General features: G+C 43.1%; 1 long non-coding RNA gene across 2 annotated transcripts; it reads right to left on the bottom strand.

The window, feature by feature from the left end:
- Positions 1–3,713: 3,713 nt before the first annotated feature.
- Positions 3,714–27,280, bottom strand: LOC142747734 (uncharacterized). Of its 2 annotated transcripts, XR_012882001.1 has the most exons (4): positions 27,117–27,280; positions 26,351–26,448; positions 7,370–7,450; positions 3,714–3,850 (listed from the first exon to the last, which is right to left on the bottom strand). It is a non-coding gene; the product is annotated as an uncharacterized LOC142747734 (long non-coding RNA). The 2 variants fall into 2 exon arrangements; XR_012881995.1 differs by lacking the exon at positions 3,714–3,850 and having other exon boundaries at positions 7,299–7,450.

Raw genomic sequence — 27,280 nt, forward strand, 5'->3', positions numbered from 1 at the left:
AAGGACGAGCTAGCAGCCATCGACCTTCCTTCTACCTTGGATTCTCTCATCCTGTTGGCCACCCGGGTCAACATGAGGATCCAGAAACGCACTCAAAAGGTTCGGCAGGAGAGACGTTTACACAGACTAGCACCCTCGTTCCAGAGACCACTTTTGCCCCCTACTGTTGCTCTACCAGAAGAACCGATGCAGGTAGACAGAGTCAAGTTGTCCGAGCAGGAGAAATAGCGCAGACGCTCTTCAGGTTTGTGTCTGTATTGCGGCCTTAAGGGTCATTTTGTGTGCCAATGTCCACAAAAGCCGGGAAACTCCAGCACCTAGGGTTGGTTGGAGAGGCAACTCTAGGTGGGATGACTCCAAACGTCAAAACCTCTTCCAAATTATCTATTCCTCTGACCATCATCTCAGGAGAGACATCACACTCCTCCTCTGTCTATCTTGATTCCGGAGCAGCTGCAAATTTCATCCAGCAGGATTTAGTGGACCGCATACATCTACCCACAGTTCTTCTAGAGAGACCCCTGGCTGTTGCCTCTGTAAATGGACTACCATTGTCCGATCCTATTGTGTCTATCACTAAACCACTGACCTTACAAATCGGAGTTCTTCACTCGGAACAGATCACCTTCCTCGTCTTGCCTTAAGCCATCATCTTAGTCCTGCTGGGCCTGCCTTGGCTTCGCCTACATGCTCTGGTATTCGACTGGAGTTCTGGAGAGGTCTTCCAATGGGGCCCCAAATTCCTTGCCCGCTGTCTGCCACAGGATCGTTCTGTTTTGGCTCCACTGCCTCAGTCTCTCTCCGATTTATCGTCACAATATGCCAGTTTTGCGGACGTCTTCAGTAAGAAGGAGGCAGAGACGCTTCCCCCATCGCATCTACGATTGCCCTGTTGAATTACTTCCTGACACCATGCCACATCGAGGTTGAGTTTATCCCCTCTCCCTGCCAGAGACCCTAGCCATGTTTGCCTATGTTACGGAGAACCTCGAGAGAGGGTTCATCCAGAAATCATCCTCTCCCGCAGGAGCCGGATTCTTCTTCGTGAAGAAAAAGGACGGATCTCTTCATCCATGTATCGACTACCGGGGTCTGAACCAAATTACGGTCAAGCATAAGTACCCCCTACCACTTATCTCTGAACTTTCTGATAGAATTCGTGGGGCCAAGATGTTCACAAGTCTGTATCTACGCAGAGCTTATAACTTGATCCGTAACCACAATTGTGACGAGTGGAAAACCTCATTTAACACTCGAGACGGCCATTATGAATACCTTGTGATGCCTTTTGGACTATGTAACGCCCCAGCTGTGTTCCAGGAGTTTGTAAATGACATTTTCCCGAGACCTGCTGTATGTCTGTGTGGTGGTCTATCTGGACGACATCCTGATGTACTCACCTGATTTGTTGACACATCTTAAGCATGTTCGCCAAGTTCTCTCACGGTTAAGGGGGAATCGCCTATATGCTAAATTCGAGAAATGTGTGTTTGAGATAAACTCTTTGCCCTTCCTGGGCTACATCGTGTCTGACCGTGGTCTTAAGATGGATGCAGAGAAGGTGAAATCTGTCCTAGAATTGCCACGACCTCAGGGCCTTCGTTCCAAACAACGATTTCTGGGATTTGCAAACTTCTATCGGCAATTCATCCCGAACTTCTCATCTCTGACTGCTCCAATCTCGGCCCTCACCAAAAAGAGGGTGCACTCCAAGTTTTGGCCTCCAAAGGCAGAATCAGCTTTTTCTGATCTCAAGAGTGCTTTTACCTCAGCATCTGTTCTCGGCAATTCCTTCTTCAGGTGGACGCGGGATCACTACTATGCCAAAAGAATTCCAAAGGCAAGATGGTGGCTTGTGGCTTCTTAAAATTATTCTCTCCAGCAGAACACAACTATTCCATCGGAAATCGGGAATTTCTGGCCGTCAAGTTGGCCTTAGGGAAGTGGAGACACTTGCTGGAGGGTGCTATCCATCCTATTTTCATCTATACAGACCACAAGAACCTCACATACCTACAGTCGGCTCAACGGTTAAATCCACGCCAAGCCAGATGGTTGTTGTTCTTTGCCCGATTTCAGTTTTTGCTTCACTTCCATCCTGCAGACAAGAATGTGAAGGCAGACGCCCTGTCTTGCTCCTTCAAAACCAATGACTCTATGGAGACTCCTCAATACATCATAGATCCGTCTAGGATTATTGCTGCTAACCCTCTGAAAATTAGAGACATTCCGTCTGGAAAGACGTTTGTCCACCCTGCCGACAAGAAGAGAATTCTCCACTGGGGCCACAACTCTAGCTGGGCACTCTGGTGTCCGTAAGACACAGGACTTGATAGCTCATCATTATTGGTGGCCCACTCTGCCTGGTGATGTTGAGGACTATGTCTCCTCATGTACGAACTGTGCCTCAAACAAATCTACCTGCTCCAAACCTGCTGGCCTGCTACTACCCCTGCCTGTTCCTGATGCCCCTTAGCAGCACATTAATATGGACTTTATCATTGACCTTCCTTCTTCTGCTGGATGTACTACAATCTGGGTGGTAGTAGATCGTTTCTCTAAAATGGCACATTTTATTCCACTGACTGGTCTCCCATCTGCTCCTCGACTGGAAAATCTGTTTATCCTACACATCTTCCATCTGCACGGACATCCTCTGCATATTGTCTCGGACCGGGGAGTACAGTTTACATATAAGTTCTGGAGATTCTTGTGCAACCTGTTAGATGTAAAACTGAACTTCTTTTCGGCCTATCACCCACAGTCCAATGGTCAAGTGGAGACAACCAATCAAATTTTGGAGAACTATCTCCGTCATTTTGTTTCTGCCCAACACGACAATTGGGTGCAACTTCTGCCTTGGGCGGAATTCTCGTACAATAATCGCACAAGTGAGTCTACTGCCTCGTCTCCTTTCTACATTGTCTACAGCCAGTATCCTCGAGTTCCTCTTCCTGTGCCAGCCATGACTCAGGTACCAGCAGCCAATTCTTTTTTGGGGACTTTTATTCACATCTGGCAGCAAACTAAGTCTGCGATCCTCCAAGCAGTGGACCGCATAAAAAAGCATGCCGATAAAAGGAGAAAAGTTCCTCCTCATTTCTCCACTGGAGTCTAGTTCTGGCTATCCTCGGGAAACATTCGTCTCAAGATGCCCTCTCACAAATTCGCTCCCAGGTTCCTCAGTCCTTTCGAAGTTCTTCAACGGATTAACCCTGTATCCTATAAAGTTCGGTTACCCAGTTATATAATGTATTTCTATCTAATTTTTATCTATCTATCTATCTATCTATCTATCTATCTATCTATCTATCTATCTATCTATCTATCTATCTATCTATCTATCTATCTATCTATCTATCTATCTATCTATCTATCTATCTGTCTGTCTGTCTGTCTGTCTGTCTGTCTGTCCGTCCGTCCGTCCATCCGTCCATCTATCTCTTTAAACACAACATGACAGAAATGTAACAGATTGTCTGGAATTTTTACAGCCACATTTCTTTATAAGAATTTAGAAAGGTATCAATTGGTTCTCTGTTTGGATAAGCTTTACACATGCCTTTGAACATTAATAGCTCTAACAATGTAACATATCTGGTGGAAACAGTAATCTGTTATAAAGAAAACACAACCCTGAACTTCCACCAATACAAATAATGTTGTGGTTTAATTTCGATTTGTTGGAACAGATTCCAAAATACCTGATTTTTTTTCTTACTTTCTTAAGTTGCATTGCAGAAAATCCATTAAAATCCACTTTTAGAAGGCAGAATCACCCAGCACTTAAAGGGTTGATTGGCTGAAACTCTGCGCTCTCTCTGGCACTAGTAGAAGCACATGGTAGATACTGGCAGTAATAAAGAACATCTGTTTCACTCTACATCAGTACATTACAACAGACAATAATTACATTTCACTGTCCTACCATGTGGGACTTTGTAGGGGTCCAATAAAACCAAGTTTAAGGAGGTCGTGATTTGCACTTTTTGACTAATGGCGCAATTTAGAATTAAAATGGGAGGCTGTGCTTTAACGAGAGAGGAAAAATATTGTTTTAATTAAATCTGCGAAGCGTTTCTGCTCGCCTGACTCATTGACGCTGAGGCATAAAAGGTAGGGAACCACATCTATAGGATGTAAAATACTGTAGACTGAGGACACACGTAAAAGGATATATCACGAAACTAATATGTATTGTTTTAATCAGGTTTATATTATAAAAATAAAAAACTTGACTAAATAAAAAATAAATCCTGAAATGTTTTAGACACTGGAACACATCCAATAATCTAACATGTCCTGTTATCAATTCAGCTTTGCTGTGTAGATTGGAACAGGGTCAGCTCATTATCATTAGAGGGCAGGGTCAGCAAAGTAATCTCATCATTAGAGGGTGAGGTCAGCAGAGTACTTTAATTATTATTGAAGACCAACCAGGGTCCGTTATCTCATTATCATAAGATGGCATGGTAAGCTGTCAACTCATTATCATTATCTTTTTCAGTGATTCATTATCATTAAAGAGTGAGGCCTGGAGCCAAGGAACTGCTTGAGGCTTAGATAAGGCATAGTAGAAACGCTATAGATGAGGCTTTGTATGCAGCTCCCCTGCCATTCCCTAGTCTCTGGGGGAGAGAGCAATATTTGAACTCTCCTTGGGACTGTATTAGTTCATTGACACTTTTCTGTCCATTAATTCTCATTCATTGCAGCTGCCATAAAGCACACACACCCATAGAAATTCCTGAAGTTATTTCTGTAAAGTATACCTACTTGAACACAAATTGAGGTCACCTGGACAGGAAGTCAGGTGGTTTCCATCGTACTTGGGGGGATTCAGGCTATGTTTTACTAGTGGTATGTGGTTACTGCATTGAAGTAAGGGTTTAATATGAAGCTGGCTCATTTCAAAGCAATAGATGAAATCTTGTTGGACTTGTAGTAGGACTATTATGCCAGTTGTATACGACTGCGGGCCACTCGGGTTGTTTTTCATGGCATACTGATAGTTTTCACATACCCATTCACTTTAGCAGGTGAATCAGGTCTGTGAAAACGAGCCAGACTCTTCGATTCGTGGAAAGATAGGACATGTCCTATCTTTCCAGGGGACCTGGACGGCACATAAAGGTCGTGTGCATTAGGCATTACGATTGCATCTGAATTTATGCCAAGGAACAATTACATATGTAGAGGGGTGTAATAAATAACTATGGGGCCCCAACACGACTACTATCAGCAGTTAGCGTGGGACATGAAATGCTTATGACGATTTTGTTTTCCATTCTGTCCCTGTTGTATTGTCCTCCTTTCCTTTATCTCCCAGCAAGTAGTGAACATACTATAGAGGCAGACCATCCTGCTGCTATGGAGCCCTTGTAGGGAGCCCAGCATTGACTCCCCTCTACAAAGGAAATGCAAAGTTAGCAAGCAAAGAGGTTGAGAATCAGCTCGAGAGTTATAGAAGGGGTGTGGAGGGTGAAACAATCACCAGACCCTTCTATCCTGGGTGGCAAAACCCAGGGGGGTTTACTGTTATCTGCTATGGAGCGAGGGCCAATTTGATAGAAATTGGGGCCCTGGGCAACAAGCAAAGTAGGACCCCTACACATAAATTTTTAGAAACTGTTTCTCATAATTCTAAAAGATTTACACCGTTCAGCTATAATATTAACCCCTTGCGAACACTGGATGTAACTGAACGTCATGGCCTGGAGCGGGTTCACAGGCTGAGCACGCTCCATACTTAGCGGTTGTCGGTTGTATGTTACAGTCGACAATTCATTGTATGAGCTGGGATCAGAGATAACTCCGATCCCGGCTGTTTAATTACTTAGATGCCGTGGTCAATAGCGATCGCGGCATCTGAACCTAATTAAGGCCCCCAGGTCTGCCATCTTTGTTTTCATATTAAAACCTGAGCAGGGCTTAATAGGAGCTGGTAAAAATGACTATACACTGCAACACATAGGTACTGCAGTGTATTGTACCAGTTTTCCAATTTTTTTTAAATAAACAACTGGTATCGTCACATCGATAAAAGTTTAAACTATTCTAATATAGCGTTACTTAACATGCATGGTGAACAATGTAGTAAATTACCAAAAGTGGTCCAAGGCTCATTGCTGCGTGTGGGGAGTGAAGACTACTCCATCTGATCTGATTCCACAGAAGAGTTACTGTAGTACAAGTTGTTGAAAAAGTTACTGCTGGCTATGATAGAAATATGTCAGAACACGCAGAGCATCGGAGTTCGCTGTATATGGGGCTGCATAAGCGGAGACCAGGCTGAGGGCCCAGGCTGACCCTGTCCCCCTGCCGAAAGCGTCTACGATGGGCATGTAATCATCAGCACTGGAGCATGAAGCGATGGAAGAAGGTCTGATGTTCACGTTTTGTTTTACATCATGTGGTTGGTCGGATGCGTGTGCGTCACTTACCTGGGGAGGAGATGGCACCAGGATGCACTATGGGAATTAGACCAGCCGGCGGAGGCACTGTGATGATCTGGGCAATGTTCTGCTGGGAAATCTTGGGTCCTGGCATTTATGTGGATGTGACCACCTGCCTAAACATTGCTGCAGACCAAGCACACCCCTTCACGACAGCGGCATTTACTATCTTAATCTGATCTCTCATATGTGGGATCATTCCGGAAAAACAAGTTTTTTGCTCCACTCTCTGGTGGGCGCTACTGGGGATCCCATCCTTGCGGGCTCTAAGAAAGGGAGACCCTGGGCAATTGACTAGTCTACCACTCCCTAAAACTGTCCCAATCTGGAGTCCCCTTTCTTATGTGCATGCCACTGTCTCCCAGTGATCTGGTTTGCATTTTCTACCACCACCTCCATCACCCATTGTGTGATGCCCCCCCCCCTGAGCTGCTGCCTGTTACCTTGGTATTTACGTCCCTGCATATACACCGGAAACATAATATATTCCCCCAGTCCACTTTGTACTATATATAAGCTGTATGTGTCAGACATGATAAAACGGGAGATCTTCAAGGCAGTATCTGAGCAAATACATATTATCTTTGCAAAAATTATACTTAGGGTTCTTAGGGAACTTTTCCCTAGCACAAATTTACCCTTGGAAGTGTTTCTGTAAGTGACCTTCAATAAAAGACATGTATAGATGTAGCTGCCGATACAACACAATCCTTACAGAGTCCTTAGAGTCCCCCGAATAACGGGTCTCCCCACCATTTCTTATACATTGTGTCTCTTTTGATCGTCCTGATAATATGTATCTCACCCTGTGCTACATTGTTACCAGTATTTAATGTAAGAGCAAATGACAGAAACCAAACACTTACAGGCAAAGGAACACAGAAATAAGATAATCTCTCCTCTGTGCCGCTTACTTCTTAGAATTGTGCATAAAATATCCGGCCTTGTGAGGAACAAATCCGCCGTGACCCTGAGAACACAGCAATCATTTTGTACTAAAGAAAAGAGAAAAGTACAAATTCAATGCATTTTATTTTAAGTACAAAACATAAATGAATGATGAGTGTTCACTAAAAAGCTCAAGAAAATTAGGAAAAAACAAAAGGATCCAAAAATGAACGTGACTAAGAAGTGGAGGCAAGAAACTGGGGTACTGTGGCTTCCCAACAATGTACCACACCATTGTAATCCCGAGGACCAGAATAATGTTAAAATGTTTTCTTTTTGCATTCTGGTGGTTATAACTTTTATATTTTTTGGTTGAAATAGCAGTAGGATGTTTTGTTGTTTTGCAGGATAAATTGTATTTTATGTAGGTTCCCTTTTATGATACATATACTTTAGCTTGCCTTCAATAGACCCTGGGCGGTCTGTCTATATGTGGTATGGGCATGGAGTGTATCAGGGATTCTCTGGGATACGATCAAAGGGAGGTCTCTCTGCTCTTGTATGCATTAGTCAGCATTGATTACAGCATACAAGGAGTTAAATGGCGGATATCAGAGGTTTCTCTGATCTCCGCCATTAGAGCAAAGCTGTAGCTGTATATTAAAACCTGCCTATCATGACGAGCACACTCATCATAGGAAAGAAAGTGATTAAAGGGGTTGTCCAATCAGTACAACCCTTGTCCATGTGCCTGAGATCTCTGTTTGCTGTTATTCAGTAAGAACATATGCTGTTTACTTTCAGTGGATAAAATTCTGTCCATGATCATGTGATTGACGCACAGGTGCTGGGATCGTTACATAGTCATGGGATGGACACGCTGGTGCTGAGATCGTTACATGGTCATGTGATAAACACACAGGTGCTGGGATCCTTAGAAGACATAGCTATGATACACATACTGTAACTGTAACGAGACCTGCACTTGTGTGTCCATCACATCACCATGAACAGAATTAAATTCACTGGAAGTAAACAATGAATGTTCCTACGGAATAACAGCAAGCAGAGATCTTGAAAAATGTGAGGAATCAATACAGAAAGTATATTGAAAAATTGTAGTTATCATAGTCTTAAAAGTTCAAGAAAAATAAAGTAAAAATCTTATAGTAAATGTTATGAAATGAGCTGCAAATAGATATTCATTCTCATTCATGTAAATGTTTCTGGATGGGTGTATTGTGGACTCCTTTAACCCCTTCCCTCTTTGGCCACTTTTGACCTTCCTGACAGAGCCTCATTTTTCAAATCTGACATGTTTCAATTTATGTGGTAATAACTCCGGAATGCTTTTACCTATCCAAGCGATTCTGAGATTGTTTTCTCGTGACACATTGGACTTTATGTTACTGGCAAAATTTGCCCGATACATTCAGTATTTATTGTGAAAAACACCAAAATTTAGCGAAAAATTGCAAAAATTAACATTTTTCTCAATTTAAATGCATCTGCTTGTAAGACAGGCAGTTATACCACACAAAAATGTTGCTAACTAACATCCCCCATATGTCTACTTTAGATTGGCATCGTTTTTTGATCATCATTTTATTTTTCTAGGACGTTACAAGGCTTACAACTTTAGCAGCAATTTCTCACATTTTCAATAAAATTTCAAAATGCTATTTTTACAGGGGCCAGTTCAGTTGTGAAGTGGCTTTGAGGTCCTTAGATATTAGAAACCGCCAATAAGTCACCCCATTTTAAAAACTGCACCCCTCAAAGTATTCAAAACAGCATTTAGAAAGTTTCTTAACCCTTTAGACATTGCGCAGGAATTAAGGCAAAGTAGAGGTGAAATTTACAAAGTTCATTATTTTTTTCCAGAAATTCATTTTGAATCCATTTTTTTTGTACCACAGAAGGTTTTACCCAAGAAATGCAACTCAATATTTATTGCCCAGGTTCTGCAGTTTTAGGAAATATCCCACATGTGGCCGTAGCGTGCTACTGGACTGAAGCACCGGCCTCAGAAGCAAAGGAGCACCTAGTGGATTTTGGGCCTCCTTTTTATTAGAATATATTTTAGGCACCATGTCAGCTTTGAACAGGTCTAGTGGAACTAAAACAGTGGAAACCCCCCAAAAGTGACCCCATTTGGGAAACTACACCCCTCGAAGAATTTATCTAGGGGTGTAGCAAGCATTTTGACCGGCCAGTTTTTTTGCAAAAATTTTTGGAACTAGGCCATGAAAATGAAAATCTACATTTTTTCAAATAAATTGTAGGTTTAGCCAATTTTTTTTCATTTCCAAAAGAACTAAAGTAGAAAAAGCACCACAGCATTTGTAGAGCAATTTCTCCCGAGTAAAACAGTACCCCACATATGGTAATAAACGGTTGTTTGGACACACGGCAGGGCTTAGAATGGAAAGTGCGCCATTTGGCTCTTGGAGCTCAAATTTAGCAGTAATGGTTTGCGGAGGCCATGTCACATTTGCAAAGCCCCTGAGGTGACAAAACAGTGGAAACCCCCAACAAGTGACCCCATTTTGGAAACTATACCCCTCGAGGAATTTATCTAGGGGTGTAGCAAGAATTTTGACCGGCCAGTTTTTTTGCAAAAATGTTTGGAATTAGGTCATGAAAATGATAATCTACATTTTTTCAAATAAAATGTAGGTTTAGCTAATTTTTTTTCATTTCCAAGAGAACTAAAGTAGAAAAAGCACCACAACATTTCTAGAGCAATTTCTCCCGAGTAAAACAATACCCCACATGTGGTAATAAACAGTTGTTTGGACACACGGCAGGGCTTAGAAGGGAAAGAGCGCCATTTGGCTCTTGGAGCTCAAATTTAGCAGGAATGGTTTGCGGAGGCCATGTCGCATTTGCAAAGCCCCAGAGGTGAAAAAACAGTGGAAACCCCCAACAAGTGACCCCATTTTGGAAACTATACCCTTTGAGGAAATGATCTAGGGTATAGTGAGCATTTTGACCCCACAGGTTTTTTGCAGAAATTTTTGCAAGTAGGCTGTGAAAATGAAAATCTACATTTTTTCAAATAAAATGTAGGTTTAGCTAATTTTTTTTCATTTCCACAAGGACTAAAGGAGAAAAAGCACCATAAAATTTGTAAAGAAATTTCTCCCGAGTAAAACAATACCCCACATGTGGTAATAAACGGCTGTTTGGACACACGGCGAGGCTGAGAAGGGAAAGTGCGCCATTTGGCTTTTGGAACTCAAATTTAGCAGGAATGGTTTGCGGAGGCCATGTCACATTTGCAAAGCTCCTGAGGGGACAAAACAGTGGAAACCCCCAACAAGTGACCCCATTTTGGAAACTACACCCCATGAGGGAATTATCTAGGGGTAGAGTGAGCAGTTTTACCCCACAGGTTTTTTACAGAACTTATTGTAACTAGGCCGTAAAAATGAAAATCTACATTTTTTCAAAGAAAATGTAGGTTTAGGTATTTTTTTTTCATTTCCACAAGGACTGAAGGAGAAAAAGCACCACAACATTTGTAAAGCAACTTCTCCCGAGTAAAATAATACCCCACATGTGGTCACAAACATCTGTTTGGACACACTGTAGGGCTCAGAATGGAAGGAGCACCATTTGGATTTTGGAATGGTTTCTGGGTGTCATGTCATATTTGCTGAGCCCCTGTAGTACTAGTACAGTGGAAACACCCCAAAAGTGACACCATTTGGGAAACTGCACCCCCTGAGGAATCATCTAGGGGTATAGTGAAAATTTTGATCCCAAAGGTTTTTTGCTGAATTAATTAGAATTAAGCCATGAAAATGAAAAATATTTTTTTTTTCCAACAAGATGTAGTTTTAGATACACATTTTTCATTTTTGCAAGGAATAGAGAAGAAAAAGCACCCCAACATTTGTAAAGTAATTTCTCCCGAGTACGGTAACACCCCATATGTGGTTATAATCGACTGTTTACATATATGGGAGCATTCAGAAGAAAAGGAGCGGTATTTATCTTTTGGAGCGTAGATTTTGCTGGAATGGGTTGCGGATGCCATGTTGCATTTGCAAAACCCCTGATGTACCAAACAAAAGTGACCCCGTTTTAGAAACTACACCCCTAAAGGCATTTATCAAGGGATGTAGTGACAATTTAGACTCCACAGGTGTTTTTCAGAAATGAATACGCAGTGGATGGTGCAAAGTGAAAATTGCAATTTCTCCACTGATCTGCCCATTCACCGCACAAGATGTTGTGCCCCTAGAGAATCTTACCCCATAAATTGTTAAGCGGGTTCTCCCGGGCATGGTAATGCCTTACTTGTGGCCATAAATTGCTGTTTGGGCACACTGTAGGGCTAAGAAGGGAAAGACCGCCATTTTGAGCATGGATTTTGCTTGGTAATAGTTCTGTTTGGGGTTTTGCTGGTATTTCCGTTTATAATGTGGTGGCATATGTAATCTGTGCGGAGTATATCAGGGCATAATAGAAGGGTATAATCATGGGGTAAATAATACAATTATCCATAGATGTGTGTTACGCTGTGAAGCGATCCGTTATGCGCAGGCCGGCGTCACACTGATAAACGGTTTTCTTTCTTATCCCTCCTTTGTAACGCTCTGCACCTTTTGGGGACTTTTTCTCCTTCGTAGTTTGGGAAATATTACTGGGAAAGTTTTGTGCTGGTATAATACGGGCACCCTCGCTTCCAGCGGATGTGCTATGTCCCTGCCCTTTCCTAGTTCCTAAATACTAGGGCCCTGAAACTGAAGGAATGTTCCCCTCCGGCCTGCGCATTGAGATGTTTTTTCATCACCGCATTACTAGTGCCGTAACTTTTTTATTTTTCAGTTGATTGAGCGGTGTGCGGGCTTGTTTTTTGCGAGACGGGCTGTAGATTTTATTGGTACCATTTTAGAACACATACGACTTTTTGATCACTTTTTATTTCATTTTTTGGTAAAGGAAATTACCAAAAACAAGCAATTCTGGAATAGTTTTTTATTGTTTTTTTTTCTCTGCATCCACAGTGCGCCCTAAATTACATGTTAGCTTTATTCTGCGGGTCGATACGATTACGGCGATACCAAATTTATATAGTTTTTTTTATGTATTGCGGCTTTTGCACAATAAAATCACTTTTTTTATAAAATCATTTGTTTTCTCTGTCGACATATTCTAAGACCCATAACTTTATTATTTTTGCGTGCACAAAGCGGTGTCAGGGATTATTTTTTGCGGCACGGATTGGCGTTTTTTATTAGTGCTATTTTGGAGTAAATGTGACTTTTTGATCACTTTTTATAGCATTTTTTGGAAGGAGATGTGACCTAAAAACAAAGATTCTGGCGCTGTTTTTCATGGTTTTTTTTTACCGCGTTCACCGTGCGGGATAAATTACATAATAGTTTTGTAGTTTGGGTCGTTACGGACGCGGCGATACCAATTATGTATAGTTTTTTTTATTTTTACGGTTTTTCCCATAATAAAATACTTACTATGGGAAAAAAGTCAGTTTAGCTTTATTTTTATTTGAAATGTGTGTGTTTTTATTGTTTTACCACATTTTTATTTACTTTTTTTTACTTTTTTTACTTGTCCCACTAGGGGACATGAGGGCCTGATGCCCCGATCGCTACTCTAATACACTGCACTACATACGAAGTGCAGTGTATTAGCGCTGTCAGTTATTCACTGACAGCAAGCCTATGAGGACTCGCCGCAGGCGGGTCCTCATCGGCTCCCGTACAAGGCAGACTCGGACGCCATTTTCCGGCGCCGATTGCCACAGCAACCCAGCGATTGCATCACTGGGTTGCCGATCGGGTGAAAACCTATCAGATGCTGCGCTCTATTGAGCGCAGCATCTGAGGGGTTAATCTGCTGGATCGGAGAGTAGCTCCGGTCCTGGCAGTTACAGGAGGGTGCCAGCTGTATAATACAGCTGTCCCCCCGCAGTGATAGTGCCGGCTCTGCTTCTGAGCCCGCACAATCACTGCGCCGTATATATACGGCGCTTTGCGGGAACCACCTCCCGACAGCGCCGTATATATACGGCGTATGTCGGGAAGGGGTTAACAACTGCCCCAGATACCCCACTTATAAATAAAGACAGAAAACCTGATAGGATTCAATTTCATTAACATATATAACAAACATTTACAAAAAAACATTCCTTGCCCCTAAGCGAGGTCCTAATCCACATCACGTAAACAAATTTATGAACATTTCCACGTTACATAGCAATATAACCACAACAAGTTCAGAATAAAACATTCGATTTTATCCCAGATGACAGGGGTCCTCGAAGCCCCCAAATCAGGCCTAAATCGGCCCACATGAGTCATCATAACCATTCTCATTTTTACCTCCAGCCGATTAACGGCTCAGAGGCATCAGCTATCAGACTTGGGTGTTATTCGCCCCACCTGAGTAACCTGGACCTAGCCCGCTAAGAAAAGACGCAGATTGCAGCCAGACAAAAATGCCATTGAACGACTGAATTAGCCTTTTTGGTCCCTCGCAATAACCCAACTCATCCATTTCCAAATAAACTTTGAGGATCCCTACTGCCGTGATGAAGAATTCAACCTGTCTGGATAATTGTATCCATTACACCAAACCTATCCCCCAGCTATGACCGTAAGGGCCACTTCTTCATAATGAAGGGTGGGTCAGAGAATTGTGCCCTCTTCAATCCTCCCTCCGAATTGACAGTTATCTCTACCCTCAGCCTCTTTATAAAGCCCCTACCACCTCCCCCAGACTGAGAACATCCCTCCCACTTTAGGTGATTCCCTGCAGAATTACAGTCCCACCAATAGCCCATGAAGGTGGCCTGCCCCTAGGCTATGCCCTAAGTTCGACCTTACTGGAGGTTATCAGACCTGGAGATATGGTCGATAAAGGGGTAATCATGAATGGCAGATATTTTTGGCACTTCTCCGTAATCCCACTGAACACTATGAACATTTAGTAGTTTGAAACAGCTGATAACAGAAAACAATAGATCATATTTATCTGTGTAGCTAATGTACTCAACAAATAATATTGGACCTATTCATCAAAATTTCTCTGTTGCCCTGATTCCAGCTTGTTTGTATACCAGAAAAAAAAACTGCTGGGGCAATTTTAATTTCCCACCTGTAATTATAATGTCAGACCTTTTTGCTGTCTCTTGTAGTTTTCTGAATAATAAAATATCAGGCAGAATGTGTTTGGGTTGTTCTTTAGCAACAATCCAGAAATGCCCTGGGTGACAACCACAAATCTGCTTAGCCCTTTCTGTTCTGCTATTGTCACTGAACCTCGTCTATGCTGCTTAGTTTCCTCTAGATCATATAAGGTGATAACCAAACAGTCATTTCTGCCCCTCTGTGGAGTGGGCAGGGCTTTATTCACTGCTTGTGACATGCATGCTGCTGCACCGAGCACAGTCTGTAGCCTCTCCTGTGCCTTAGACCTTCATCTGTAGTTCTCCAGATTTCTGCTCACAATTTGGTATGATCTAAACTACTATAGTGTCTGATAAATGGGGTCTGGCCAAGGGCAGATCTGTACAGTGTTCAGCCGCACTGGGGCCCGAAAGTTGGAGAGGCCCCACAAGTTTTCTGCTTCTCTTGTTCCCTCCCCTTGCTCACGCTATCCTTGGGTCTCTCATAAATTACATACACTGCATCATTCCCAGCAGCCAATCACAGGGCCTCCATCATTGTCTACGCTGCTCTGTGATTGGCTAATAGCTAATAATGCAGCATTTTGTTTCTGAGCAGTCTGCAGTCACAAAAGCAGTAGCAAGAGGAAGGAGTCCTGCAGACCAATACAGGGAGTTAAACCATTTACAGAGTTAACTACCTTCACTACCTAAACCACCTATGACACTGATCTGACGGATTCAGGTCTCAGCGCAATATACAGTTGCTCTGTATACAGGATACGGAGCAGCTGTATCTGAAAAAGTAAAAATAATTTTTGATAAGCCTTAAAATCGTGACATGCTCTCATGAATGATCTACCAATGATAATTTCTGTATATAAATATATACATTTTGAAGTGATTTAACCCCTTCCCGCTCCTGGACGTACTATTACGTCATGGCAGCTGTATCGTTCGCGCTCCATGACGGAATAGTACGTCTCGGGAGTAACGGCCGTTTCGGCCGTCCTCCCGACACATACACGAGCTGTGACAGCTGCTGTCTTGTTCAGCAGCTGTCACAGCTCCTACAGCGTGGACCGATCGCTGTGTCCCCGCTGATTAACCCCTTAAAAGCCGCGTTCTATAGAGATCGCGGCTTTTTTGGGGTTAAGCTGCCATCGCCGGCCTGCTACGCGATAGCGGCCGGCGATGGTGACTATGGCAACCGGACACCAAACAATGGCGTCCGGCTATGCATAGACGGAAGCCTAGTGGGTCCTGACAACGTCAGGACCCACTATGCTTGCTGTCAGTGAGTAGCTGACAGTTCTAATACACTGCACTACGCATGTAGTGCAGTGTATTAGAATAGCGATCAGGGCCTCCTGCCCTCAAGTCCCCTAGTGGGACAAAGTAATACAGTAAAAAAAATGTTAAAAGAAGTCGTGTAAAAATAAGAAAATAAAAGTTTTAAAAGTATTAAAAGTAAAAATCCCCCTTTTTCCCTTATCAGTCATTTATTATTAATAAAAATATATAAACAAACAAATAAACTATACATAATTGGTATCGCCGCGTCCGTAACGGCCTGAACTACAAAATTATTTCATTTTTTATCCCGCACGGTGAACGCCGTAAAATAAAATAATAATAAACCGAACCACAATCACAATTGTTTGGTCACTTCACCTCCCAAAAAATGGAATAAAAAGAGATCAAAAAGTCGCATGTACCGAAAAATGATACTGATCGAAACTACAATTCGTTACGCAAAAAATAAGTCCTCGCACGGCTTTATTGATTGAAAAATAAAAACGTTCTGGCTCTTAGAATAAGGTAACACAAAAAGTGAATGATTGTTTACAAAATGTATTTTATTGTGCAAACGCCATAAGACATAAAAAAAAACTATAAACATCTGGTATCGCCGTAATCGTATCGCCCCGCAGAATAAAGTGAATATGTCATTTATAGCGCACGGTGCACGCAGTAAAAAAAAAAGAATAAAAAAACAATAGTAGAATTGCTGTTTATTAGTCACCACGCCACCTAAAAATAGAATAAAAACTGATCAAAAAGCCGCATGCACCCCAAGAAAACTACAATGCATTCCTCAAGGGGTTTAGTTTCCAAATTAGGGTCACTTTTGGGGGGTTCCCAATGTTTTGGACCACAAGACCTCTTCAAACCGGACATGGTGCCTAATAAAAAAGAGGCCTCAAAATCCACTAGGTGCTCCTTTGCTTCGGAGGCCGGTGCTTCAGTCCATTACCGCACTAGGGCCACATGTGGGATATTTCTCAAAACTGCAGAATCTGGGCAATAAGTATTGAGTTGCGTTTCTCTGATAAATCCTTTTATGTTATAAAAAAAAATGGTATAAAGAGGATTTTCTGACAAAAAAAAATATGTAAATTTCACCTCTACTTTGCTCTAAATTTCTGTGAAACACCTAAAGGGTTCATAAACTTTCTAAATGCTGTTGTGAATACTTTGATCGGCCTAGTTTCTAAAATAGCGTATTTGATAGGGGTTTCTAATATATGGGCCCCTCAAAGCAACTTCAGAACTGAACTGGAACCTAAAAAAATAAATAAATGAGGCAATACTTCGCTTCTTACATTATACTGATAATGAGCCATGCCCACCCCGAGATGACCCCAGTTTTGACCGTTTGTATAAACGGAGACCCCTATTAGACCGTTCCAGTGCCCGGTTTTCCCAAGTATTCACCCCCGAGAAGTGTATTTCTATTGATGAGTCCCTGGTACATTTTAAAGGGAGGGTTCAATTCCGCGAGTACCTGCCGGGTAAGAGGGCAAGGTATGGCGTGAAGATGTATAAGCTACGAGAGTGCATCCGGGTATACCTACAGGTTTAGGCTATATGAAGGAAAGGCCACCCCCAAACCAGACTGCATCCTGGACTACAATAGGTACATGGGAGGTGTGGACTTGTCACATCAAATCCTGAAGCCCTACAGCGCCATGCGGTGTTGTAATGACCGGGGGGTAGGGAAACGGACAAGTGAGCCCTAATCTACCCGCCACTCTGTCCCTGCCTACTTGCAACGACCCGCCCTAGGCGACGGGGTACAACTGGGCGGCGGTCCCTGCACTCAGTAAGTGCATGACAATCACGACAAACATACAAGGGAATACAAGCAAGGGAAAGGGGCAGTTGCCCACGGCAACACCGTGAGCAACCAGAGTGGTGAACGAGCCGAGTCAAGCCAGGAGTGTGCGAGGTACCAAACGAAGAGCAGAAGAGTAGTCAGTAAGCCAGGGTCTGTATGGAGCAGGATCAAAATAGAAGGAGCTGTAGCTGGGCAAGGAAACCACACGAAAAAGAATAACAAGCAAGGAGCAACAGGAAATGCAGGTATAAATAGACAGAGGGCGGGAGCTAGCTGAGTCTGGCCAGGCTGCGATAGGCTCTCCCACTCCTAAGCCTGCCAGCCTGAGTGGTGGAAGCAGGAGTAGTCTCAGGGATGTAGATTCAGGTGCTGACTGATTAATTAAGGGAGTTAACCCTGAAGCTGTGCCTGGCAGATCCTTTACAGTACCCCCCCTTTTATGAGGGGCCACCGGACGCTTTCTAAGTGGACCTGGCTTACTGGGGAAACGCAGGTGGAACCTCATGACCAATACCCCAGCGTGAACATCCCGGGCGGGTACCCAAGTCCTCTCCTCGGGCCCGTAACCTCTCCAATGGACCAGGTACTGGAGGGAGCCTTGGACCATCTTGCTGTCCACAATCCTGGCCACCTCGAATTCCACCCCCTCAGGGGTGAGGACGGGAACAGGAGGTCTCCTCGAGGGAGCCAAGGACGGGGAGCAGCGTTTAAGGAGGGAGGCATGAAACACGTCGTGTATACGAAAAGACGGGGGTAACTCCAGCCGGAAGGAGACAGGATTGAGGACCTCAATGACCTTATACGGCCCAATAAAACGGGGAGCAAACTTCTTGGACGGAACCTTGAGACGCAAGTTCCTAGACGACAACCACACCAGATCCCCGACCATAAACAGGGGGTTAGCAGAACGTTTTCTATCAGCCTGAGTTTTTTGTACGCTCTGGGACGCCTCTAGGTTCTTCTGAACCTGGGCCCAGACTGTGCACAGTTCCCGATGAACGACCTCTACCTCGGGATTGTTGGAACTACCAGGTGAAACCGAGGAGAACCGTGGATTAAACCCAAAATTACAGAAAAAGGGAGAGACCCCTGACGAGTTACTGACCCGGTTATTAAGGGAAAATTCGGCGAGGGGAATGAATGAGACCCAATCATATTGACAGTCAGAGACAAAACACCTTAAGTATTGTTCTAGAGATTGATTAGTCCTCTCCGTTTGACCATTGGTTTCAGGATGGAAGGCAGAGGAGAAGGACAGATCAATCCCCAACTTCATACAGAAGGCTCTCCAAAACAATGAAACAAATTGTACCCCTCTGTCCGAAACAATATTGACAGGGACCCCATGGAGACGCAGGATGTGTTTGACAAACAAGGTAGCCAACGTCTTGGCGTTGGGTAGTTTCTTGAGGGGCACAAAGTGGCACATCTTACTGAAGCGGTCTACCACCACCCACACCACCGACTTGCCTTGGGATGGAGGCAAATCGGTGATAAAATCCATGGAGATATGTGTCCAAGGTCTCTGGGGAATGGGCAACGAACGCAGTAAGCCCGCTGGTCGGGACCTGGGAGTCTTGGACCTAGCACAAACCTCACAAGCGGCGACGTAGGCCTTAACGTCTTTAGGCAACCCTGGCCACCAATAATTTCTGGTAATGAGGTGTTTAGTACCCAGGATGCCTGGATGACCAGATAGTGCGGAGTCATGATTTTCCCTAAGTACCCTTAGCCGGAATTGCAGGGGAACAAACAGCTTGTTCTCAGGAAGGTTCCCGGGAGCTGAACCTTGAGCAGCAGCAATTTCAGAGACTAAATCAGAATCGATCGAGGAAATGATTATACCTGGAGGCAAAATACAAGCAGGATCTTCCTCCGAAGGAGGGCTGGCCATGAAGCTACGCGACAGTGCATCAGCCTTAATATTTTTAGACCCAGCCCTATAGGTAACCAAAAAATTGAATCTGGTAAAAAATAACGCCCATCGAGCTTGTCTCGGGTTTAGCCTCCGGGCAGATTCTAGGAAAACCAGATTCTTGTGGTCGGTAAGGACCGTTACCTGGTGTCTAGCCCCCTCCAGGAAGTGGCGCCACTCTTCAAATGCCCATTTAATGGCTAAGAGTTCGCGGTTGCCAATATCATAGTTACTCTCAGTTGGCGAAAACTTCCTGGAGAAGTAGGCACAGGGGCGGAGATGGGTGAGGGACCTGGTACCCTGGGACAAGACAGCCCCCACTCCCACCTCAGATGCGTCAACTTCCACGATAAATGGCTCCATTTGGTTGGGCTGAACCAGCACCGGGGCCGAGATAAAGCACTTCTTAAGGACCTCAAAAGCCTGGACAGCCTCAGGAGGCCAGTGGAGGAGATCAGCACCTTTGCGAGTGAGGTCCGTAAGAGGCTTAGCGATGACCGAGAAGTTAGCAATAAATCTCCTGTAATAATTAGCGAACCCCAAAAAACACTGTAACGCCTTCAGGGAGGCAGGTTGGACCCATTCCGCCACAGCCTGAACCTTGGCGGGGTCCATGCGGAATTCATGAGGAGTGAGGATTTGACCCAAAAATGGTATCTCCTGTACCCCAAACACACATTTTTCGGTTTTGGCAAACAGTTTGTTTTCCCGAAGGACCTGGAACACCTTCCTGACATGCTCAATGTGGGAGGACCAGTCCTTGGAAAACACCAGTATGTCATCAAGGTACACTACAAGAAATATCCCCAGGTAATTTCTCAAAATCTCATTTATGAAATTCTGGAAGACCGCAGGGGCATTACACAACCCAAAGGGCATGACGAGGTATTCGAAATGGCCTTCGGGCGTGTTAAACGCAGTCTTCCACTCATCCCCCTCTTTGATGCGAATAAGGTTATACGCCCCCCGTAGATCCAATTTAGAGAACCATTGGGCCCCCTGAACCTGATTAAAGAGATCAGGAATCAAAGGAAGGGGATACTGGTTCCTTACCGTGACCTTATTCAGGCTACGGTAGTCAATGCATGGCCTAAGACCACCATCCTTCTTCCCCACGAAGAAGAAGCCAGCACCTACCGGAGAAGAAGAGGGACGAATGTAACTCTTGGCCAGGGATTCCTGGATATACTCTCTCATGGCTTCACGTTCGGGACGAAGCACGAGCGAAACGCGCGTCGGGTCAAGCAGAGGTCCCCCTTCCTGGTCCGGATCTCCTATTCATCTTGTACCATGTAGGTGTAGGTACATTGCTCAGTGTGCTATATGTACTTAGGACTGCATTCTAGATTTTTTTACTATTTACACTATGCATACGTGTCCATCTGTGCAAATGTATTATGCCTAGCACTTGCTTTAATAGTTTATACTTATGCACTTTAGCTGTATATATAGGAGTCGATTGTGACCATATTTTACTATCTGGGGGTCGCTCTGCTTTTTTGTTCGGATTCCATTCTTGTTCGAGGTTTATGGTATTTTAATATATTTAATTGTCTGTTTGTTGTCTCTGTGTCTAAATTAACTTCAATAAAGACTGTTTGTATTTTTCCAATTATCTGGTCGTGACTTGTTTCTTCTTCTGGACCTCTAGATGAATGCCTTAAGGGTGTAGTTATTAAAACGGGGTCACTTCTTGCGGGTTTCAACTGTACTGGTACCTCAGGTGCTTCTGCATACATGACTTCGCACTAGAAAATCCCCAGTAGGCCAAATGGTGGTCCTTTCCTTCTGAGCCCTCCCATGGGCCCAAACGGCAGTTTATCACAACAAATGGGGTATTGCGGCACTCAGAACAAATTGCGCAACAGAATGGGGTATTTTGTTTCTTGTGAAAATAAGAAATTTTCAGCCAAAACTATATATTATTTGAAAAAAATAATTTTGTTTTCATTCCCAGCCCAATTCAAATAAGTTCTGTGAAAAAACTATGGGGTCAAAATGGTCACAACACACATAAATGAATTCCTTGAGGGGTGTAGTTTCCAAAATGGGGTAATTTGTGGTAGGTTTCTATTGCTTTGATACCTCTGGGGCTCTGAAAATGCGACATGGCACCCGAAAACCAATCCAGCAAAATCTGGACTCCAAAGAACACACAGCGCTCCTTCCCTTCTGAGGCCTCCCATGGGCCCAAACGGCAGTTTATTGCCACAAATGGGGTATTGCTGCACTCAGGAGAAATTGGGCAACAAAATTGAGTATTTTGTTCCCTGTGAAAATAAGAAATTTTGATAAAAAATTACATCTTATTGGAAAAAATTTCATTTTTTTAATGTCACAGCCCAATTGAAATATGTGCTGTGAAAAAACTGTGTGGTCAAAATGCTAACAACAACCATAAATGAATTCCTTAAGGGGTGTAGTTTCCAAAATGGGGTCACTTTTGGTGGGTTTCCATTGCTTTGATACCTCTGGGGCTCTGCAAATGCGACATGGCACCCGAAAACCAATCCAGCAAAATCTGGACTCCAACAAACATATAGCGCTCCTTTCCTTCTGAGCCCTCCCATGGGCCCAAACGGCAGTTTATCACCACAAATGGAGTATTGCCACACTAAGGACAAATTGGGCAACAAAATCGGGTATTTTTTTCCCTGTGAAAATAAGAAATTTTGATCACAAATGACATTTTATTGGAAAGAATTACATTTTTTTTCATTTCACAGCCCAATTCAAATACGTGCTGTGAAAAAACTGTGCGGTCAAAATGGTAACAACAACCATAAATGAATTCCTTGAGGGGTGTAGTTTCCAAAATGGGGTCACTATTGGGGGATTCCTACTGTTTTGGCACCTCAACACCTCTTCAAACCTGGCATGCTGCCTAAAATATATTCTAATAAAAAAGAGGACTTAAAATGCACTAGGTGCTTCTTTGCTTCTAGGGCTTGTGTTTTAGTCCACGAGCGCAGTAGGGCCACATGTGGGACATTTCTAAAAACTGCAGAATCTGGACAATACATATTTAGTAGTGTTTCTCTGGTAAAACCTTCTGTGTTACAGAAAAAAAATTGATAAAATTGAAATTCAGCAAGAAAAATGAAATTTGCAAATTTCACCTCCACTTTGCTTTAATTCCTGTGAAATGCCTGAAGGGTTAAAAAACTTTCTAAATGCTGTTTTGAATACTTTGAGGGGTCTAGTTTTTAAAATGGGGTGTTTTATCAGGGTTTCTAATACATAGGCCCCATAAAGCCACTTCAGAACTCAAGAGGTACCTTAAAAAAAAGGCTTTTGAAATTTTCTTAAAAATATGAGAAATTGCTGTTTATGTTCTAAGCCTTGTAACGTCCAAGAAAAATAAAATAATGTTCAAAAAACGATGCCAATCTAAAGTAGACATATGGGAAATGTGAACTAGTAACTATTTTGGGTGGTATAACCGTCTGTTTTACAAGCAGATGCATTTAAATTCTGAAAAATGCTATTATTTTCAAAATTTTCTCTAAATTTTGCAATTTTTCACCAATAAACACTGAATATATCGACCAAATTTTACCACGAACATGAAGCCCAATGTGTCACGAGAAAACAATCTCAGAATCGCTTGGGTAGGTTTAAGCATTCCGACGTTATTACCACATAAAGTGAAATATGTCAGATTTGAAAAATATAATCTTACTTGACAAAATTGAACTTTTTTCCATACTGTAGGTATGTGTCAGCTATCCACAAAGTACAGAATGTTTCCATTTACAAGAACATGGTTTTGTTTGTTCTGCAGGATTTTCTTGTCTTTGCTTTTTGTGCACTTTTTTGTATATCATATAAATCCTAGTTAATTTACCTTAATTTTATAATAATTTTCATCCCATAATCCCCTAATCTTCTTCCAAAGTACTAACTGACTTTATGTGAGCTCTGGTGTACCATTAAGATCTTTGTTGGGCTCAATTATTTTTCATTTATTAATGACCTTGAGAATGGGATTGATAGTGAAGGGTCAGTTTTTGCTGAATACATAAAACTATGTATATTTAAAACTACATAGTAAAATATTACAGAAAGTCCTGATGAAATGAAAAGTTGATAGATGTAAAGAAGTGCTCCTTGGCCGCAATAATAGTATCAATGCATATAGATTAAATGGAAAAAAACTGGTTATAGCAGAACAAAAGAAGGACCTGGGTATTCTGGTTACATGTAAACTAAGCAGCAGAACTCAATGTCAAGCAGCAGCTGCAAAAGCAAACAAGATTTTAGGGTATATAAAAAAAGAGAGATGATAACCTGTGATCCCAATGTATTATTAACCCTCTATATATCACTTGTAAAACCACATTTCTAATAGGGGATTCAGTTTTTGGACTCCATATTGTAAATCGGATATAGGCGAGCTGGAGAGGCTTCGAAATCAGGCAACTATATTAATAAATGGAATGGAATTATAATGCCCGCGGACCGCCGGCATCCCCCACTTACCGGCTGGCGCGCCGCATCCCCAGAGACGCCGATATACACTGCTCTCTCCTTCGGCCGATGCCCGCAGGGTGCGCGCGCTTCTCCCCGGTCTTAAAGGGCCAGCGCGTGCACCAGGAACATCACCCTAACCAATCCCAGGTGAGCTGTCCGCTCTGCGCAATATTTGTGGGTGTGGTCATGAACATAAAGGGTGTGGTTATGCAAATGTATTGAATCATTTGTAGACTGCACATTCATGCAAAAACAATTACGAAAATTGAGGTGCTGGTTGCAAACAGGTTTAGGCAGGTTATTAGCAAATAAAATTATATTACTATAAAAATATATTTTGTGATCCATCTATTCATCCCAGGACTAAGCAAGTAAAGCATATCTGTATTAGTAATTTTTGTATTTGGCTTCAGAAAGTTGTATATCACGGTCACTGTTATGTTCATTGCCGTGTTTATCTACATTTACCACAATTTCTGACATCTTGTGGTGTTTTTATACTTAGACAATAGTTAGTTCATTTTTCCTGACTGCGTCTTTCAATTATGAATTTAGATATTGGTAATAATAAATATATTTTCTCTGGCCTACCTTTGCTCTGGAAAATTCACAGTCCACCTATGTCCAGATTGTTAAATTGAAAAGTAATGTATACACAATAAATGCCTAATAAAATAGACAAATTTACACTAATATCAAATATAAAATTGTGATGCAATATGAATGACTCCGGTGATCAGACATGGTGGAAAATATTAGAGATCAATAATAATTAACAAATTTTGTGTGTTTCAATTGCTGAATAATAATAATTGTAATAATATTGTTAATAATAATCATAATAATTCTAATAATAATAAGAATAATAATACAAAAAAAAGGATTAGTAATACTTAGCACTAACAAAAATCAAATATGACTTTAGGATCAGACATAAATGACTCAATGGAGAAAGGAAGGACCAGAAATAGTTATCAAATAATAATGACTCAAAGGTGGCAGAGTCCTATAGAAATGAGGTCTGGTCACATGACTTCAATGCCGGCTGCATGGTCATGTGACCACGCCTCATTACAACTAGATTAAAGTTCAGTTTTGATGATGATCTTTTAAAGTGGGGTTGACCCGGGGGTCGGCCACAGCTTTATTAATACAATAAAAATGTAAATAACAAATTTACAATATATATAAACACAATGACCTTAACAGAGGTCAATAAACAACCTGTATGCCTGCCTAAACCAAGGACATGTAGGTAAATCCCCTTCTACTACCGCCCGCTGTGACATAAAACACCATAATACAAAATATCCCAACAAGACACCATTGTGCCCAGAACAAACCAGTAAACAACTCCTTGACTACCATGTGGAATACCTTTTTCTCCTCTTTTTTTCCAAATAACCATAAAGTTTGAGGCCTCTTTTTTTTTTTAAACATATACACATTCCACCACCCACCAACCAACTCATACCTTTAATATAACCACACAAGGGAGGGAGGGAGGGAAAAATCCGGGAAAAGAGGCCGCACTCCAGGTAACCAGCCCCTATATACCTTCCCCCATTACCCTAAGCCCACCCCTTCTCCTCCCCTAACGCCCCCTACCTAACTCTGACTCACCCAAGTAACGGGGAGGGGGAGGGAGACTATTAACCCTCACTTAACCCCTTCACTGCAACAGTCCCTGGCTCAGTGGCTATATGCCTGTGAGCCCCCATAGATTGCTTCCTGCTCTGGGCCTACTCTTCCACAGCAGCAGAGTCCAGTTGGCATGATGCACAGGTAGTCACATGACCACAATGCTGGTCGAATGCTAACTTTGTGGTCATGTGACTGGACTCTGCTCACTGCTGTGGAAAAGCAGGCCTGCAATTACACAGCAATATCTAGTTCTGTTGACATTTTACATGTGAATTGCCTTCAGAACTGTACTCTAGGTGTCTGCGTCCCTCTTCTGCTGTGGCAACAGAAACGAGAACTGTTTGCCCCACTGCCCTGGCACCATGACACCCCTGTTACCAAGTCCATACTGAGGTGGTCTCCTAGAGATTCCTAGTTAAGTTGCAGTATGTTAAGTCTTCAGCTTTAGAGCATGACCACCAAGAGGGAAGCATGTCCCCCAATTTAGAAGAACCCTTGAAACCATTGGGAGAGTATCCCTGGGACTGCGTTGGTGATATGTCTGGGTACCTTCTTAGCAATGCTCTGTATCTGCTGACCTTAAAATACAATGAACAGTGGCGTAGCTATAGGGGTCGCAGCGGTTGCAATTGCGACCGGGCCCCAAAGCCAGGGGGCCCGCGGCCATTTGCACCACATCAATAAAAGTTCCTATAGTAACTGACAGTACTTACCCGCCTGGTTCCGGAGCGCAGCGGAGGTCCTGACGTCACAACGCTATGCGCCGCGCACAACATCCCGACCCTGGATAGAGGCAGGACATCCGCTCCGGCTGAAGAGAAGGGTAAGATTAATATCCCTGTCTGCTGATAGGTCAGGGTCCGACTCCCGGGACCCCCGTCAATCAGCTGTTTTGAAGGGGCCGCAGCGCTTGTACGAGAGCTGTTTACCCTTCATTCCGGTCACTTGCTCACACTGTGAATCGGTGTCGGCGACTCACAGTGTGAGCAAGTAAGGGAAATTAAGGGGAAGCAGCTCTCGTACGATCGCTGCGGCCCCTTCAAAACAGCTGATTGATGGGGTTCTCGGGAGTCAGACCCCGACCCATCAGCAATTGATGGCCTATCCTGAGGATAGGCCATCAAAGTTTAGGAACTAGACAACCCCTTTAAGTCTACGATGTAGCAGGCTTAGTGGGCCCATGAGACAGGATCACAGATTGTGTGATGCTGTCTGCTGGGCCCTGTATCTAAGCCAATCACATGGTAGGCTTAGATACAGGGCCCATGTGTGATCCTGTCTCATGGGCCCTGTATCTAAGCCAATCACACGATAGGCTTATATACAGGGCCCCTGTAGACCGTAATCTTATACTGTATAAGATTACTGTCTGCTGGTGCCCTGTATCTAAGCATCTTACATAACCACATGGTAAGCTTGTGGGGTGTTTCCTGGTAACCCACCAGGTATTGTAAATGGTTGCATGTTTTGCTCTCTCACCCTCTTGTTTGTGTCCCCCAGTGTCTGTCTTGTTTGTTTGTATCCTCCTGTTTTGCTTTGTCTTCCCAGTGGGCGGGGGTGAGGCTGGGTTTCCCTAGCAACCAAGGAGACACAGCAGCCCTACACTATGGGGGGTTCCCATTGAGCCCTGTATTAGTGCACAG

The sequence above is a fragment of the Rhinoderma darwinii genome, chromosome 1, assembly GCF_050947455.1.
Source record: "Rhinoderma darwinii isolate aRhiDar2 chromosome 1, aRhiDar2.hap1, whole genome shotgun sequence".
NCBI lineage: Eukaryota > Metazoa > Chordata > Amphibia > Anura > Rhinodermatidae > Rhinoderma > Rhinoderma darwinii.